Below are 9,091 nucleotides of genomic sequence, written 5' to 3' on the forward strand. Positions count from 1 at the left end.
AGGGAAGATCAGAACCATGCTGCCACACTGGAAACATTGTGCCAGAGTTTCATAAATGTGTGGAACAAATATTTAACTTATTTGCAGAACTGTGATTAGTGCAATGCAAATGCTCTCACCAGAGTTCAGCAAAGATGCTATAGAGAACTTTCCAGGTTTCTGGAATCTTCATAGCTGCTGATAGCCTTGATCTTTGTTTTCATGCTTCATGTGAAAAATAAAGCAGCAGCAGACTACCCTGCAGTGTCATGGCCAGCATATGGTGCAGAACTCAAAGCACTCTGTACTGCCTCTGGCACCTTGTCTCCCATTCAAGGCCTTCTGCCCATGGAATGACCAAGTCTCCCCCGTTTGTGAGTGCAAATTTTTTTTGGAAATTTTGAGATTTTTTTTTTTTAAATAACAAAACCAAGAAGGAAAACAAGGTATTTTGTTTTAGGTTTTGAGTTTGTCAAAGCAAGCTGTGGGACAGTTTTCAGATCACCAAAGCCACCCTTGAATAGCTTCCCAAAGAAAATGCAAAAAATAAAGAATCCTGCATCTGAGTTCAAACCATACAGATGCAAACTTCATTTCTAAACATACAGAGACACAACGTCCATTAGATAACAGCATTCATATGCAAATCATAGGCTCATACTCAAATCATCACTCTGCTAAATCTGTAATTAAAAGTTATGGGTATAGAATAGATAACCTTTTCATTTGGAGTAGCATAATCCTTTTGTCGATTGAGGCTGACATCCTTTTCCCCCCTAATTTGTATTTACTGAGTCAACTTACTATTCAGAATAATAAACCTCAACCTAGAGTAAGACAACTAGGTCAGTGCAATAGTAATTATCATAGAATTATGTAATGGCTTGGGTAGGAAGAGACTTTAAAGATCATCTGATTCCAACCCCCCTGCCTCATTCCACCCCTTGCCCCCTGTCCCAAGGGTAGGGACATCTTTTACCAGACCACATGACTTCGGGGCCGCATCCAACCTGGCGCTGAACACTTCCAGGGATGGGGCAGCCACAGCTTAGCTGAGCAACCTGCTCCAGTGTCTTACCACCCTCACCTTCCAAGTAAATTTCTACTAAAGAATTTCTTCCTGATATCTAATCTAGATGTACCCTTTGTCAGTTTAAAGCCATTACCCCTTGTCCTACCACTACTTGCTCTTGTCAATTGACCCTCTGCAGCTCTCCTGGAGCCCCCTTTATATACTAGAAGTCTGCAATAACGTCCACCCCAGCCTTCTCTTCTCTCTCAGTCTTCACTGTAGTTGTTTTTTGACAAATTGCCTTGAGATAACCAGTGACATTTGCCTGCTGTTTCCTTTTATTTACAATCCTGGTTTAAATCCTTAGCATAATTAGTTAGAGGAGCCTCTTTTTAAAAATGGATGACTACTGGAAAATTTTCTGTCTTGATTTCCCCTTAACAGTGTCTACTCTATGCCTGGTGACTAAGCTCAGATATGACACTGTGTAGATTCTATATTTCATAAGGCAACTAGAAGGAGATTTCCTCATACTTACATGAAAATAGACCTAAGTCTGTTTTGATCTTTTTGTTAAGTGTGGGCAGAGAGACACATCATGCTTTTATTGTGATGCTATCTCTGAGTACTGGCAGCACCAGATCCACAGACAGCCAGAGACATGCACTGAGCAGGAATTTCATGTTACAGCATCGAAGTAGTGTCAAGAACTGTGCCTTTACAATCCAGAATTAATTTGTGTTATCTCTTTACACTATTTTCTTTTTCAAATTGGTGGTCTTAATTAGTGGCCTTGGTCCTGCACAGCATCAAGGCACTGAACAGCTGAAGCTTTTGTAGGACAAGGGAAATGTGATTCATGGAGTGAGCCTAGATAGTTCAGTCCCAGACTACAGATTGGTCAGGGTCATTGAATCTAATTGGTACCTGAGCAGTTTTCAAAATATAACATTTAACATAACTAACTTATGAAGGATACATGCCTTCTTCTTTCTCGTGGCGTCGTGTCTCCCCTTCAAATTACGCTGCTAAAAGAGCCGGTAAGAATAAGATTGGTTACTGTATGACTGACATAATTTTTGCACGTATATGTTACTTGACCATAACTCTTCCTTCTCCACTACTTGTAGGACCGAAATGTTTGCCCGGTGCGGTGGCGGTGAAGCCCCTGGAGCCCTGCGGAGGGCGCCGGGAGCCCGCGGTCCCTCCCGCCGCCTCCCCGCCCCGGCTCCGGCCGCTCCGCGCTTCAAAACGCGGGGGTTCTCGTCCGGGCTATTTTGGGCCCTGCTGGAGCCTTGCGCCGTTTCCTCAGGGCTCAGAGCTCATTGTTTCTGTTCACTTAGATGAACCAATTGTAGTCTACATAGGACGTATTTGTTTTCCAGTTCCTCAAACCATTATTACCTTTTTCCTGTTCCTCTTGAGAAAATGGACTTTTGACACCCTGCCAGGTTGCATTACTGAATTCCCTTGCCTGTTTCAGGGTGCAATAGTGATAAAGGCAGGCATCTTTACTGAAGGGAAAAAAATCACAGAAAAAAATGTGGAAGAAAACCTTACTGTGGGAAAAAAAGCAAGTTGCGTAATAATGAAGAAATGAGGCAGTGTGAGTCATCCCGATCATAAGCACTTCATCTGGCGAAGTTAGCACCATCCAGGAGGGAATTTGCCAGCCCCTGCTTACATTCCACAACCAGTAAGCCTAGCCAGAGATATAGAATTGAAAATAGAACCGTATCAAGTAATCCCCTAGCATATATGAGAAACCATATCACAGTTGTCTTCAGTAGAAATGTTAATTCTACTTACCTTTATTTCATTATGAATAACACCACCAGCCCCATCTAGGTCCACAAGGTAGTCTGGAAGACTTAGGTCCACAGACTCCCCATAACACCCATTTTGTCCTTGGAAGACTCCTTTTTCTGGTCCATGCTTCATACTACTCTCACCGTATTTTTCTCCAGCTTTACCCTCAAACAAGGTCTTTTATGCTCAGAAACTGGAGTTGATTTCAGTTCTTTTCTGTTCTCCAGTTTGCCTCTTTTAACCTTCTGCGGATCTTAGGGCTGCCATTACAAATTCTAAGGGTGATGTAGGAGGGAGAGGAAAGAAAGAAACACTTGCATTTTGGATCTTGTTTCCTAAGAACTCTGCAGGAGGTAAGGCAGGTTAACTTTCACTTGAGCTTTTAATAGTCTTAGTTCAATTTTAACTGTACATGCACATATAGGACTTCTGTCTTTTTCCTCAGCTCTGCTACTGATGGATTCGGAGAATGTGAAAGGTGTTCAGGTTTGTACACTCAAAGACTGAGTAACTCTCAGCTCACTTCCATCCATTATATTGTATAAAGAGTGTTAGAAAGAAAGATGGGTCACAAACACAATGGCCATTGCTATCTCATTGGTGAAGAAAAGATGAGGTGTTACTATAAAGGACAAGATTTCAATAATAAAATCTCTCCTTTTCTGGAAGACTACACAAGGCCACACATGGAGAATGTGCAGCCACTTCCCACTGAATTTCCTTGAAGGTCACTCTGGCTAATTGAATTTGATGGATTTTCTGGAGGCATCAGTCCCCTTCCTTCTAAACATTTCTAGCCTGGAGCTGATATTCATCCATCACTCTATTAAACTCAGTCCCTCATAATTTCTCTACTGTATTTATGAGCTAATCTGACAATTTAAGCACTTGTCTCAAAGTTTGTGATATAATGAGGTACACAGACCCAGGAGATGAAATTAGCTAGAGAGAATAACATCTGACAGAACCTTCTACCAGGCCTGCCAGTCATACAGAAGTCTTTTTGAGAAAGTATGTGTTGTTTAGATCAGTTCTAAGAAGTAAGGCAGAAGGAAGGCCAGTGAAAAGCTGGATAATTATAAGTTCTGAACTGTTTACTTGTAAGATTCAGATCCTAGACACTTTCTGCTTTAAAAGAAAGGCAGAGATATGCACAGTTTTCCTGATATCAGTAGAAGTAATAGTTGTGAATAAAGATGCTTTTCAATCTAGAGCATTCAACCTTACACCTGAAGCTTTGACTTTAAAAAATTCTAAAATGTTTTGCTTGTTTTCCATCATATGTCATATAAAGATTTACAAGAAAGCATTTAGTTGCATTGCTACAAGCTAACTGTGAAAAAATTCAAAATGCAGTCCAACAGTCAAATTACAGTAATTTCACGATTATAAGCCGCACCATTTTGACTAAAATTTTGGTCCGAACCCAAAGTGCGGCTTATAATCAGGTGCGGCTTATATATGGACAAAGAACAAAAAGTTGCTGTTTTAGTTTGGAGGACGGGTGTCTGCTGAGAAAGGCAGGAACTTCTCTTTGAAATGGAGAATGTAAACCCCTCCCTCCAAATTATTATAATTAACTCCTCTTACCCTTTTGCTTCACACACATCTCCTCCCTGTGGAGACTGAGAAACATCACCCCAGCAGGGCAGGGGGAGCATGAAATCACTCCCACATCTCTCTTCTCTTTCTTTCACAGGACCTAAAAGACACTGTGAAGCTTGAAAATTAATGTCAACCACACAAAAATCCCTGGCTTAAAATTTTGCAGGCATTTAAATTTTGCAGTATTAAAATTTCGCAGGGAGCATTATCTGATGAAGGTTGGCAATAGAGGAGGGGACCAAACTGGAGCCAGGTACCATCAGAATCTTCCTGGTGGCTAAAAGTTTTGGCCCTGCCTGTCATTTCAGGTGCTATTTCCCTTTCTCCTTGCTTTTTGCTGTCCATCAGCATTGTTTGACAGCATGATGTGGTTCATTAAAAAAGGGAGGGATCAGGTGCAAGATGAATTTTCCAAAAGATCTTCCAAACAACCGTGTGTAGAGACACAGAACAGCTTTCTGAAACAGAGTTGATAATTCCAGTTGTTAATAATGCTCCACTCACAGCTGATGCTGTTCCCAGCACCCACAGCCAAGCTGTGCAGATCCCACTTGTTTGCAGGCAGGTTGGGAAGGAGAGAGAAGTGATTCTGAATAATATTTCATTTCATGTGACATTTGGCATTTAAGAATGTTATGGCATTGTTTTAAAACACTTCATGATTTCTAAGCAATCCTGCCAGAGATTGCATGTATGAAAATGTGCTTATTTGTTTCTATAGGTTGACTTTGCACATGTGATCTCCTCAGCTTTTCAGAGCACTTTTTTTGAGCATTGGGACACACCACAGACTTCCCCAAATTAATTGTGCAAAGTGCACAATGTTTTGAAAATCAGTTCCTAAATAGATACTCGGTATTGAGCAAGAAAGGTAAGTGATTGGGAAAGCACATGAGTTGCTATTTACAGCAGCTGAATTTCAAAAAGTTTTAGCAAGTTACAAGCCCTCTTGAAAACAAGCAGGAAATATTCCACAATATTCCTTCAATTCAATTGTCATTGTTAAGTTGGGGTTTTTTAATGACACAGCTTTTAGCAGCTCAGACCACCTGAAGTGGACCTCCTGCTCACTACCCTGGCCAGCAGGGCTGCAGAAACATGGCATGAAGGATGATCAGGGCTCAGGGAGCTTCAGGGATGTGCTTCAAAGGGCTTTTTTATTACTCTGCTCATCATCTTCAGAGCTCTGGGCACTGTGTCAGGCTCTCAGCAAGTGTGGAACGGTGGGAAAAAAAAACAAACAAGGACAAGAAAGAGGGAAGATTGTGTCTGTAATTGCTCACCTGTAATTATCTGCCATTGTGCATTCTGTTCCTGCTTCTCAGTAGCATAGAACCAGGAGAGTATTTAATTGCAACATGGCTCTGTCCATGGCATTATCTGCAAGCAGAGCAGATCAGCTCAGCCTTGTGGGGCTGAGGGAGAGATGAACTGCTCTGATGGAGATCAGGAGGGGCAGCAGGGCACAGCTGCTGGATCAAGAGGCAGAATACATATCACAGGGCACCAGTCTGGGATTAAACAAGTGCTGTTCTCTCTTTTTTCTACTGATCACTTGGTGGTGGCAAAGTCCCACATCCCAGCTAGCATCCCAACATGTTCTGCACTGTGAGACTGATTTTCCAAAGCATCCACAGCTGGCTGGGGGTACAGGGAGCTGCAGGAACCTGGATTTGGGACTGGATTTCCTGGCTGTGCCTCGCTATCCTGTCCTGTGCATGGGCATTGCACAGTGGCACTGCAATTCAGTCCTGGGGTTGCACAGGCGGCAGCAGCTGCGTGGAGAGGAGAGGAACAGAGCTGTGCTCTTGGGAGTTGTGTGAGGAGGAGTGAGGCTGAAGAATGCACTGAAATCAAGTCATGACTTGCAGCAAGAGAGGCTCTGTAGCAGTGAGATGTACCTGGCCACAACTCTGTGGATGCACATGATGGGGGATGATGTGAATTTGAGCTGCTCAAATTCAGAAGTGGAGGGAAAATTATCCAGACTTGACCTGCAGTGTGACCTGAGCACAGGGAGAGATGCTGAAGCTGTCCCCTCCTCAATCCCTGCTCCTGTCCCCTGGCTGGAGCCCAGCTCAGGCCCATTCCCAGGTGCAGGCTGCCCCTGGCACAGGCTGTGGGTGAGTGCAGTGCGAGCCTGCAGATCTGGCTCTGTGCTGTGGGCACTCACCTGGGTACCAAGGAATTTCAGAGCTCTCTGGCAGCACTTTTGTGCCACAAAGTGAGGAGCGGGGTTTCAAACCAATGCTCTCCGCTCTCAGCTGTCCTCTTCCCTGCAGGAAAAGGAGTTTTTATACAGCCTGGCTGGATCTGTGCTCACGAGCTGATCTGACCAGTGAGGAGGATAAAATCAACACTCTTTGGTGTGTTAGCCAGAACATCCAAGTCACCACACAGCTCTGCAGCTGCCTCATCTCCTGCTCCCACTCCCACAGCCTCGGTGCTGGTGCCCTGAAACACTGCCACCAGCATTAGACATAACAGCAGGCTTGATTAGAGCCTGGCAGCCTGCCAGCATCCAAGGGGCAGAGCTGAGCTGGCTGCACCGCTTTCAAAGGGGTATTGAAAACCCAAAAACAATACACTGGGAAATAGCAGAGCAAGCTTTGTCGCCCTGATGTTGCTGTGGGTCAAGCACCTGTTTTGCCTCAGGTTCATCCCCTGGGAAGAAGAGTTGAGCAGAGGCTCTGTGGTCCCTGACCCCACTCCCAGGATGCTCCCAGGGGTGCCCAGTGTGGTGTTGAGTCACATCTCCACCCTGCCCTGCCGGAGAGGGAGATGGAAAAGTGGGATTCCCCCCCTACCATCCCTGCGGGCTGCGGTGGAGCTCAGGAATTTATTCCCTCTGTGACAAAATGAGATGACACAATGTATTTCCATGGTTATCGCAGCAGCACATCAAGGCTCCTGGGGCAATGGATTGCCAGACAGCCTGGGGGTTTCAGTGATTTCTTTTTTTTTTTAGTGATGCTGTTTTCACTCAGAGAGTGTGAGCCTCCCAATGAATCACATCACAGTCAATTAGAAGTTTCCTGTCAGTCGTGACTTCTTGGATATTATTCCCAGTAGTGTAAATGCCATGCTTGGAGCCAAAATTTAGCTCAGCCAGAGAGAAACCCTCACTTGTGTAAATGAGGAGAGGCCCCCCCCCCCCAGACCCCTCTGAACCTCCTCAGGACCCCTCAGGGCCTCCCAAATCCTTCTGAAGCCCCTCAGGACCCCCCCAGAGCTCCCCTGAACCCCGTCAGAGTCCCCCCAGGACCCCCTCAGGACCCCCCCAGGTCCCTCTGAGCCCCCCAGACCCCCTCAGGACCCCCAAGACCCTCCCTGAACCCCCTCAGGACATCTCCAGACCCCCTCAGGACCCTCTAAACCCCCTCAGGACCCCCCCAGAACCTTTAGCAATCTCGGTCGTGCATGTGAAGAGACATCAAACAGGAATACAATTTCGGAGTAGAAGAAACAATTCAGCAGATAAAGAAGCAAAAAATGCAGCACTACTAACGGTAAGTACCCCAGAACTCGGAGAAGGTGGGACTCAGGGATATCCCCCTTGTCCCTCCCAAAAAGAGATTGAAGGGAAAAAAAAAAAATATAGGAAGTACATTAGAAGAAGGTAAGTAGAAATTACTAGATGAGAGGGAATTAATATCTAAGGATTGCACCAGAAAAATTCTAGAGACTACATTTGCAAACACATTGGGGATCACAGGCTCTGGCAGAACAATTTCTGAAATTCTTCGGGTGTAAGGGGATTTATGAATTAGCTAAACAGGAAGTACACGGGTGCCTGATATGCTAAAAGGTTCACAAAGCCAGGACACGGCAGGTAATTTGGGGTAGTTGCCCTATAGCCTATCGTCTATTTGAAAGAATCCAAGTGGATTTCACTGAGTTACCAAAGGTTGGGAGGTATAAATTCTTGCTGGTACTAGTAGACTAGCTCAACTATCAAAATTAATGATATAAACAAAAATGTCCTGGCCAAAATATCTCCCCTTAGCATTATCAAATATTGGGACGATGCCTTACTCTGAGACAGGGCTATCTCCTTTTAAAATGTTACACGAGATGCCTTATGACCATGGGATGCCAGTGGGACATCCAAAAATAGAACATGGACAAATACAACCCTACTTGATAACAATAAATAAAAATTTACAAAAATTGCGAAAACAAGAAATTGTCACACAAAATGCTCCTTTGGGGTTCGCCATACACAAAATACAGCCGGGAGATCGGGTCTTCATTAAAACCTGGAAAGAGGTTTCTCTCTCTCCTCACTGGGAAAGTCCTTTTCTTGTCCTTTTAACCACAGACACAGCAGTCCGGACAGCAGAAAAAAGGCTGGACACACGCCTCCAGAGTGAAAACCAGAAACACCCAAGTGCAAAGTGGCTTCCTCCCCTGGAGACCTCAAGATAAAATTGCCCCGAACAAGCCGATGATCAACCTAGATCAGATAAGGTGAATAGCTTCTGGATGCAGATGTTTTCCTTTTGTTCGTTTCAAGTGCCAAATCTGTTGTGAAGTTTAGGTTACACATTGTGTACGGGAGATCTGACCTAAAGGGCTCTGTACTAAGTGTTTTGAAAAGAGCTGTCTTTGACGGAATTCTAGTACTTGCCGCTGAATTGAATACTGCTGAATTAGATTCTGTAGAGTGGGTTCTCTTATATCAAC

The sequence above is a fragment of the Catharus ustulatus genome, chromosome 6 (genome assembly GCF_009819885.2).
Source record: "Catharus ustulatus isolate bCatUst1 chromosome 6, bCatUst1.pri.v2, whole genome shotgun sequence".
Taxonomy (NCBI): domain Eukaryota; kingdom Metazoa; phylum Chordata; class Aves; order Passeriformes; family Turdidae; genus Catharus; species Catharus ustulatus.